We start from the raw sequence: 9,993 nt of genomic DNA on the forward strand, positions 1-9,993 counted from the left end.
ATGAAAGATCATCTTCATTTTTCTCCTGCCTCCACAAAATACTTCACTAAGAGTCTTACAGATGAGAATGCCTTTGGCATTTAATGATGCCTCCCACCTGCCCAGGGAGACCCAGCAATCTCCCTGGGTGCCCTAGTTTGTGGTTCATCATTTCCCTTCTAGGAAGAAATTATTCTTTAATGTTAACTCTGTCAAAGTAGTGCTGTTCCTAATTGGGTTAAGAATAAACTCAGCAAGAGTTCCTGCTAAGTCAGTTTAGAGAAAATTCCCCCACTTTTTGATATCTGATGAAACCCTGGCCTGTCTTCAGCAAGAATCCTGTAAGTAGGTTTAGCAACAATCCCCTCACCTTGATGTCTTTTCTTAGTAATTTTCCATTCACTTATCCTTACTGTATTTGGAGTCTAGTTCAATCTCTCTCCTTTGGTGTAATGTACCCATTGCAATAGTCCTGGATAAAGTCCCTCTTTTATCATGTCAGGATAATTATTTCTTAACACGAAACATGCTGACTATGGAAGATTAAATTCAGAAATGCCCCTTCTCCAAGGTGCAGCATCTGTCTAAATCTGAAAGGTAAGTTTTCTATGTCATTTAACGAGGGAACTTATGCCCCTGTAGCCACTTGAGGCTTCAGGCAGGAGAATGAGTGTTTCCAATTCTGCATTCTCACAAGATTCCTGGCACTCAACTGAGATGAAAGAATGGTGGGAAATAATGAGTAAACCCGGGAGTGGGGTTTCTGTTGAAAGTTCTAATTACCTTCTGAGTTACCAAAATAATACTCTTCTATCTAAAACTGTCTACTGTCTTCTGATCTCAGAATCCTGGATGTATTTCCATTAATGTTACTAGTCTTTTGGAAAGCACTAAGAGTTGACACCTCCTACACACACACAGCTTACCGTTGAGGTGGTAGTCTTCCTTACTGCGGTAAGAATAAACTCAGTTATATCTTGTCAACTGGTTGTTTTGTTGATAGTTTGGGGAGCTAAATTTGACAGCATAGAAGAAAAAGATCAGTCTGATGTTTCCAATATAAGTGTCAAGGGAAGGCTGCAAGTACAATCCTTTATAACTGAATATTAAAGAAATGAGAATTTATATTTAGACCTACAAAGAAAATCTTCCACTTCTGTTTTCAACTGCTAGATATGGGGGCTAACTAAGACTGGAGATTAGGTTACTCTGTGCCTGACACAGTGGGTTATCTCATTTAATCCTTATAAGAGAAGCACTTTTACTATCCCCATTTTATAGTTGATAAAATTGAAGCTTAGAGGAATCAAGTTACTTGCCCCAAGGTCACACAGCTAGTTAGTGCCATTAGAAGGCTTTGAACCCAGCATTCTGACTCCAGTGTACTCAATCACTATACTTACTGTATTTTTCATGAGAGTTCAGTGATCTGTAAGGGAAGACAAACAAACACATAAATGAGTTTAATACCATGATATTGGCTTTAGGAGAATTGTTATGGTGCTAAAACAAAATTGTTTTTTCCTAGGGCCAAGAAGGAAGCTTTCAAAGAAGTATTAAAGAAAAAGTTATTCTCAGATCAGATCAGATCAGTCGCTCAGTCGTGTCCGACTCTTTGCGGCCCCATGAATCGCAGCACGCCAGGCCTCCCTGTCCATCACCAACTCCCAGAGTTCACTGAGACTCATGTCCATAGCCTGTTAAAATGCTAACAAGACTTTATTCAGAACTATTACAATAGAAACATTAAACAGGGGAGAGAGATTGCACTCAACTCCAAATACAATAAGGATACATAGGAATTCATAGCCATTAAGCAGAGTGAGGGGGTGAGTAGATGCAACACTACTGAAAGGACTTGATATCAAGGGTAATGAGGCTTCTTGCTCAACTGACTTAATAGGATTTTTGCCGAGGTCAGGCTAGGAACTGATTAGATATCAGGGTGGAGGATTCTTTCTGAATCAACTTAGGGTTTTTGCTGAAACTGGACTTGGCAAGAATAGACACAGAAGCCCAAATATGAGGCCAAGTTGAGAAAAGGGCTCAGAGGAGCCTAAGCAGAGTTTGGTCAAAGAGAGAGTGTTTGTCAGATGCTTGATTTATGTGAATAACAAATGTGGCAGGCAGAAAAAGGGATGGGAGGGGAATTTGAGATGGAGGGAGGGAGTGGCCATTGGCCAACGGCGGTGGTGCCATTACCAGAATTCTCTGTAATGATGGAAATGTCCTCTATCTGCACTATTGGGTCCAGGAGCCACTCACCACATGTACACCACATAGAACACTTGAAATATGGCTATTACAACTGGGAACCGGGTTTTTATTTAATGTAAATTTAACTAGGTTTATGTGACCACTGTCCCAGCTAGTGCAGATCTGCTGGAGCTGGGTGACAGGGCTGTGGACTTTGGAAAGTAGAAGCAGGGGCAACCTCAGAGAAAGTGCCCAACTAGCTCCTGCTGCTTTCACCTTCACCCTCAGCTCTAGTCCTGCCCAGTCCTACCCAGAAACCAGTGACTCCTCTGGCCTTTGGACTGTCAACTCCATGGAAAGGAAAAGTGAGAGGAATTTTATCCCTGAAGCTTGCTATCTCTGTAACCATCTAGAGACTCTACAGTTTGATGACTTACAATGTGGAAATAGCTTGTATGTCCAGGTTTGAGAAAGAGAAGGAGTAATCAATGGCAAGAAGGCAACTAAAAATTATGTCAAGTACAGTGTTTCATAAACTTCAAGAGAAACCAGGCATGCCTTACATTAATCAGGTGTTTCTAAAATGTGCTGGCAAACCAATCACCTACTTAGAACTTTAGGGGATGTTAATATTTAAGGGTGCTTTGGAATGTCCTGTTAAAAATTTGGGAGGCATATATTTGTGTTTATAAAGTACACTAAGTAAAAAAAAAATTTCTTTAATTCCACTCATGTTTTCAAGACTGCCATCTGTAGAGAAAAATGTGTCTGTTGCACACTCTTCCTTTAACTAGCTAACTCAAATTGATTCAATAGGAATTATTTCACAATTCTGTAAATTGTAAGTAATTTGGGAACAGGTAAGTTTGACTTGTCTGATAGAGGTTTGATTGTTTTTCCTCCTTTTCTTGTGGAAAAAAAAATCAGTTTTGCCTCTGCTTGCAACTCCTTTCAATATTCTAATGGAAGACATTTTCACATATTGAAGTATGGGGAGGTCATTCTGGCTTCTAGGTGATTTAACTTGGATTTTATGCTCTGTGGCCTATCAAACATATATTATATATCTGTTTTGCTATCAAAGAAAATGGTATAGTGACCAGAAGTTTAAAGTGTCCATAAGAATTAAATGCCTCCCTTCCTAGGACACCAATGCTTGAACTCCTTTGATGATAAGACTCCCTTCCCAGGTGTCAAGACCATACCAACTTGCTGTGTATGTGCTGATCTGCTTTTTTTTTTTTTTTTTTTGAAGGAATGTATCCCTGATGATTTGTTTGATATTCTTTGTTCTGACAAGATATAAAACTGTATGGAAAACCATGCTTCTCCAGAGCAGTTCTTCAGAGTTATCTGAGTGGCTGTGTCCTGGGTTATAGTCTTCAATTTGGCTAAACTATAACTCTTCTCTATTCCTATTACAGTTTGGTTATTAATTATTTACATTGAAAATTCTTGGGGTAGTTGGCAGGATATCAGAAAAGCTGGCCTGAGGTCACCTGTATCCTACTTTGGGCTGGTGCTTAGTACCAAGCCCCTTGAGGACCCCCATCCCCACCCCACCTCTGCCTCACAGCACTCTTTAGATGTTTTGGTGAGTTTTCCCTGATATCTGGATATCCTTTTATTAAATGATAGTCCATGACTTTTATTTGAGCTGTTATCTTAAAATCTGTAGTCTTAAGCAGGTAACAGTTCATTTCCTACGTGAAAGGAACCTAGGGAGAATTCCTAGACAGAAGACATAGGGGGAAATTCCTAGGCAGGGACTAAGGGGAAATTTCTAGGCAGGAAAGACCTAGAAGAAACTTTGGAATGAACTAGGTTGGCTGATTTTTTTTTTTTTAAGTGTGGCTTAAAATTGGAAAGATGTATATGTTATAGTAAAATTAAACTTTTTTTAAAAATGAAAAACTATGCTTCTAAAGCTTATCAACTCATGGACAGACAGCCACCCACTGAACTGTTGGCTTCATGTACAATTGATGTGGAGCCAGTACTTGCAAGTACTTAAATATGTGTGTGAGTCGTTCAGTCGTGTCCGACTCTTTGCGACCCCATGGGCTGTTATAGACTGTAGCCTGTCAGGCTCCTCTGTCCACAGAATTCTCCAGGCAAGAATACTGGAGTGGGTAGACATTCCCTTCTCCAGGGCATCTTCCCAACCCAGAGATCAAACCTGGGTCTCCTGTATTGAAGGCAGATTCTTTAACATCTGAGCCACCAGGAGAGCCCCATTGGCTCAATTAATAGAACCTAAAATTGAAAATTTTAAAATTGAAATTCTCCAAGCCAACCTTCAGCAATACATGAACCGTGAACTTCGTGATGTTCAAGCTGATTTTAGAAAAGGCAGAGGAACCAGAGATAAATTGCCAACATCTGCTGGATCATGGAAAAAGCAAGAGAGTTCCAGAAAAACATCTATTTCTGCTTTATTGACTATGCCAAAGCCTTTGACTGTGTGGATCACAATAAACTGTGGAAAATTCTGAAAGAGATGGGAATACCAGACCACCTGATCTGCCTCTTGAGAAATCTGTATGCAGGTCAGGAAGCAACAGTTAGAACTGGACATGGAAAAACAGACTGGTTCCAAATAGGAAAAAGAGTACGTCAAGGCTGTATATTGTCACCCTGCTTATTTAACTTCTATGCAGAGTACATCATGGGAAACGCTGGACTGGAAGAAACACAAGCTGGAATCTAGATTGCCGGGAGAAATATCAATAACCTCAGATATGCAGATGATACCACCCTTATGGCAGAAAGTGAAGAGGAACTCAAAAGCCTCTTGATGAAAGTGAAAGTGGAGAGTGAAAAAGTTGGCTTAAAGCTCAACATTCAGAAAACAAAGATCATGGCATCTGGTCCCATCACTTCATGGGAAATAGATGGGGAAATAGTGTCAGACTTTATTTTTTTATTTTTTTGGGGCTCCAAAATCACTGCAGATGGTGATTGCAGCCATGAAATTAAAAGACACTTACTCCTTTGAAGGAAAGTTATGACCAACCTAGATAGCATATTCAAAAGCAGAGACATTACTTTGCCAACAAAGGTTCGTCTAGTCAAGGCTATGGTTTTTCCTGTGGTCATGTATGGATGTGAGAGTTGGACTGTGAAGAAGGCTGAGCACTGAAGAATTGATGCTTTTGAACTGTGGTGTTGGAGAAGACTCTTGAGAGTCCCTTGGACTGCAAGGAGATCCAACCAGTCCATTCTGAAGGAGATCAGCCCTGGGATTTCTTTGGAAGGAATGATGCTAAAGCTGAAACTCCAGTACTTTGGCCACCTCATGCGAAGAGTTGACTCATTGGAAAAGACTCTGATGCTGGGAGGGATTGGGGGCAGGAGGAGAAGGGGATGACAGAGGATGAGATGGCTGGATGGCATCACTGACTTGATGGATGTGAGTCTGAGTGAACTCCAGGAGTTGGTGATGGACAGGGAGGCCTGGTGTGCTGCAATTCATGGGGTCGCAAAGAGTCGGACACGACTGAGCGACTGAACTGAACTGAACTGACTAAAAATTGAAAAAAGAAGGTGGGAGAGGGAAGCCTTTTAAACTCAAGGAAGAACACTATGAGATCTTTCTGTGTGTCTATCTGGATGTATGTGTATATCTGTGTGTATTATAAATATGATATGTTTCTATCTCCAGATGATATTATATAATTTATAAAAGAGCTGTATTTGCTTGATTTCAGCATAAGCACCTACAAATCAAATGTTTCTAAATGTAACAAACAACTAATCTCCAAGGTGACAGAGTAGAAGGATATGTGCCTTCTATTTTGGTGCCAGAGCACCAAAATCACAATTAGCTGTTGAACAACCATTGTCAGGAAGATGCTGGGACCTACCAAAAAATATACCCCCAATCCAAAGACAAAGCAGAAGCCTCAACAGGATGGTAGGAGGGGCAAAATCATGATAAAATCAAATCCCATATACCTGCCAGGTGGGTGACCCACAAACTGGATAACAATAATACCAAAGAAGTTCTCCCGCTGTTATGAAGGTTCTGACCCCTACATCAGGCTTTCCAGCCTGGGAATCCAGCAAAGGGACTGGGAATCCCCAGGGAATCTGACTTTGAAGGACAGCAGAATTTAACTACAGGACTTCCACAGGACTAAGGGAAGCATACTTTTGGAAGGCACAGACAAAATCTTGAGCTCACCAAGACCCAGGGGAAATGCGCAGTGACCCCACAGGAGACTGAACTAGACATTGCTGGTGTTGGAGGGTCTTCTGTGGAGGTGTGGGTCGGCAGTGACTCTCCATGGGGATGGGGGCACTGCAGCAGTAGTCCTGGAAGGTGCCCCTTGGTCTAAGTCCTCTTAGAGGTCTCCATTAACTCTACCACAGAGCCTGTTAGACCCCAGGGCTGGGTCACCTAAGGCAAAACAATTAACAGTGAGGGAGCACAACCCCACCCATCAGCAGATAAGAGCAAGACCCAGTTTTTCCCTCCACCAGTCCCTCCCATCAGGAAGCTTACACAAGCCTCTTAGCCTTCTCCATCAGAGGGCAGACAAAAGAAGCAAGACGAACCACAATCCCGCAGCAACTAGAACAAAAACCACAACACAGAAAGTTAATCAGAATGAAAAAGCAGAAGGTTAGGTCCCAGATGAAGGGACAAGATAAAATCCGAAAAACAACTAAATGAAGTGGAAACAGGCAACCTTCCAGAAAAAGAATTCAGAATAATGATCAGATCAGTCGCTCAGTTGTGTTCGACTCTTTGCAACCCCATGAATCGCAGCACGCCAGGCCTCCCTGTCCATCACCAACTCCTGGAGTTCACTCAGACTCACATCCATCAAGTCAGTGATGCCATCCAGCCATCTCATCCTTTGTTGTCCCCTTCTCCTCCTGCCCCCAATCCCTCCCAGCATCAGAGTCTTTTCCAATGAGTCAACTCTTCGCATGAGGTGGCCAAAGTACTGGAGTTTCAGCTTTAGCATCATTCCTTCCAAAGAAATCCCAGGGCTGATCTCCTTCAGAATGGACTGGTTGGATCTCCTTGCAGTCCAAGGGACTCTCAAGAGTCTTCTCCAACACCACAGTTCAAAAGCATCAATTCTTCAGTGCTCAGCCTTCTTCACAGTCCAACTCTCACATCCATACATGACCACAGGAAAAACCATAGCCTTGACTAGACGAACCTTTGTTGGCAAAGTAATGTCTCTGCTTTTGAATATGCTATCTAGGTTGGTCATAACTTTCCTTCAAAGGAGTAAGTGTCTTTTAATTTCATGGCTGCAGTCACCATCTGCAGTGATTTTGGAGCCCCCAAAAAATAAAGTCTGACACTGTCTCCACTGTTTCCCCATCTGTTTGCCGTGAAGTGATGGGACTGGATGCCATGATCTTCGTTTTCTGAATGTTGAGCTTTAAGCCAACTTTTTCACTCTCCACTTTCACTTTCATTAAGAGGCTTTTGAGTTCCTCTTCACTTTCTGCCATAAGGGTGGTGTCATCTGCATATCTGAGGTTATTGATATTTCTCCCAGCAATCTGGATTCCAGCTTGTGTTTCTTCCAGTCCAGCGTTTCTCATGATGTACTCTGCATAGAAGTTAAATAAGCAGGGTGACAGTATACAGCCTTGACGTACTCCTTTTCCTATTTGGAACCAGTCTGTTTTTCCATGTCCAGTTCTAACTGTTGCTTCCTGACCTGCATACAAATTTCTCAAGAGGCAGATCAGGTGGTCTGGTATTCCCATCTCTTTCAGAATTTTCCACAGTTTATTGTGATCCACACAGTCAAAGGCTTTGGCATAGTCAATAAAGCAGAAATAGATGTTTTTCTGGAACTCTTGCTTTTCCCATGATCCAGCGGATGTTGGCAATTTGATCTCTGGTTCCTCTGCCTTTTCTAAAACCAGCTTGAACATCAGGAAGTTCACCGTTCACATGTTGCTGAAGCCTGGCTTGGAGAATTTTGAGCATTACTTTACTAGCGTGTGAGATGAGTGCAATTGTGCGGTAGTTTGAGCATTCTTTGGCATTGCCTTTCTTTGGCATTGGAATGAAAACTGACCTTTTCCAGTCCTGTGGCCACTGCTGAGTTTTCCAAATTTGCTGGCATATTGAGTGTAGCACTTTCACAGCATCATCTTTCAGGATTTGGAATAGCTCAACTGGAATTCTATCACCTCCACTGGCTTTGTTTGTAGTGATGCTTTCTAAGGCCCACTTGACTTCACATTCCAGGATGTCTGTTTCTAGGTCAGTGATCACACCATCGTGATTATCTGGGTCGTGAAGATCTTTTTTGTACAGTTCTTCTGTGTATTCTTGCCATCTCTTCTTAATATCTTCTGCTTCTGTTAGGTCCATACCATTTCTGTCCTTTATTGAGCCTATCTTCGCATGAAATGTTCCTTTAGTATCTCTGATTTTCTTGAAGAGATCCCTAGTCTTTCCCATTCTGTTGTTTTCCTCTATTTCTTTGCATTGATCGCTGAAGAAGGCTTTCTTATCTCTTCTTGCTGTTCTTCGGAATTCTACATTCAGATGTTTATATCTTTCCTTTTCTCCTTTGCTTTTCACTTCTCTTCTTTTCACAGCTATTTGTAAGGCCTCCCCAGACAGCCATTTTGCTTTTTTGCATTTCTTTTCCATGGGGATGGTCTTGATCCCTGTCTCCTGTACAATGTCACGAACCTCATTCCATAGTTCATCAGGCACTCTATCTATCAGATCTAGGCCCTTAAATCTATTTCTCACTTCCACTGGAGAAGATGCAAGAAATGTTTGCCAAAGACCTTCACTTTCACTTTTCACTTTCATGCATTGGAGAAGGAAATGGCAACCCACTCCAGTGTTCTTACCTGGAGAAGCCTGGTGGGCTGCTGTCTACGGGGTCGCACAGAGTCGGACATGACTGAAGCGACTTAGCAGCAGCAGCGGCGGCAGAAGAACTGAAAAACAAACATATGGAGATGAACAATACACTAGAAGGAATCAATGGCAGAATAAGGCAGAAGATTGGAAAGGTAACCCGGAAGAGAGAATGGTGGAAATCACTGCTGCCAGACAGAATATAGAAAAAAGAATGAAAAAAAATGAAGCAACCTAAGAGACCTCTGGGACACGCCAACATTTGCCTTACAGGGATCCTAGAAGAAGAGAGAGAGACAAGACCTGAGAAAATATTTGAAGAGATAATAGCTGAAGACTTCTCTAACATAGGAAAGGAAGTAGTCAACCAAGTTCAGGAAGTACAGAGAGTCTCCTGCAGGATAAACCCAAGGAGGACCACACTGAGGCACATAGTAATCAAACTGACAAAAATCAAAGACAAAGATAAAATATTAAAAGCAACAAGGGAAAAATTACAAATAACATACAAGGGAACTCCCATGAGTTTATCAGCAGAAATTTCTCAGCAGAAATTCTATAAACCAGAAGGGAATGGCATGATACATTTAAAGTGATGAAAGGGAAGAAACTACAACCAAAAATACTCTACCCAGCAAGGAGCTCATTCAGATTTGACAGTTAAAGGCTTTTGCAAATGCCATTTGTCATCAAAACTAAGGCTTGCACTAAAGGGACTGAACCCAAGTATTAGGGAAATGACTTTCACACAAAGGCGAAGACAACAGAATCTGTAATGGTTATGGCACTATAGATAAAGTCCATTCTACCTTCGTAAAAATGAACCCTTCATTGTTGAACTTTTGCCGTCCTGATGTCCTTGGAACATGACTACGGTCTGCTCCCAAATCAGAGAAATTAAGATGGGTAAACAATAGCTATGAATTAAACAATTGAGGCTATGGGAAACCCAATACAGC

The sequence above is a fragment of the Bos mutus genome, chromosome 19, assembly GCF_027580195.1.
Source record: "Bos mutus isolate GX-2022 chromosome 19, NWIPB_WYAK_1.1, whole genome shotgun sequence".
Taxonomy (NCBI): Eukaryota; Metazoa; Chordata; class Mammalia; order Artiodactyla; family Bovidae; genus Bos; species Bos mutus.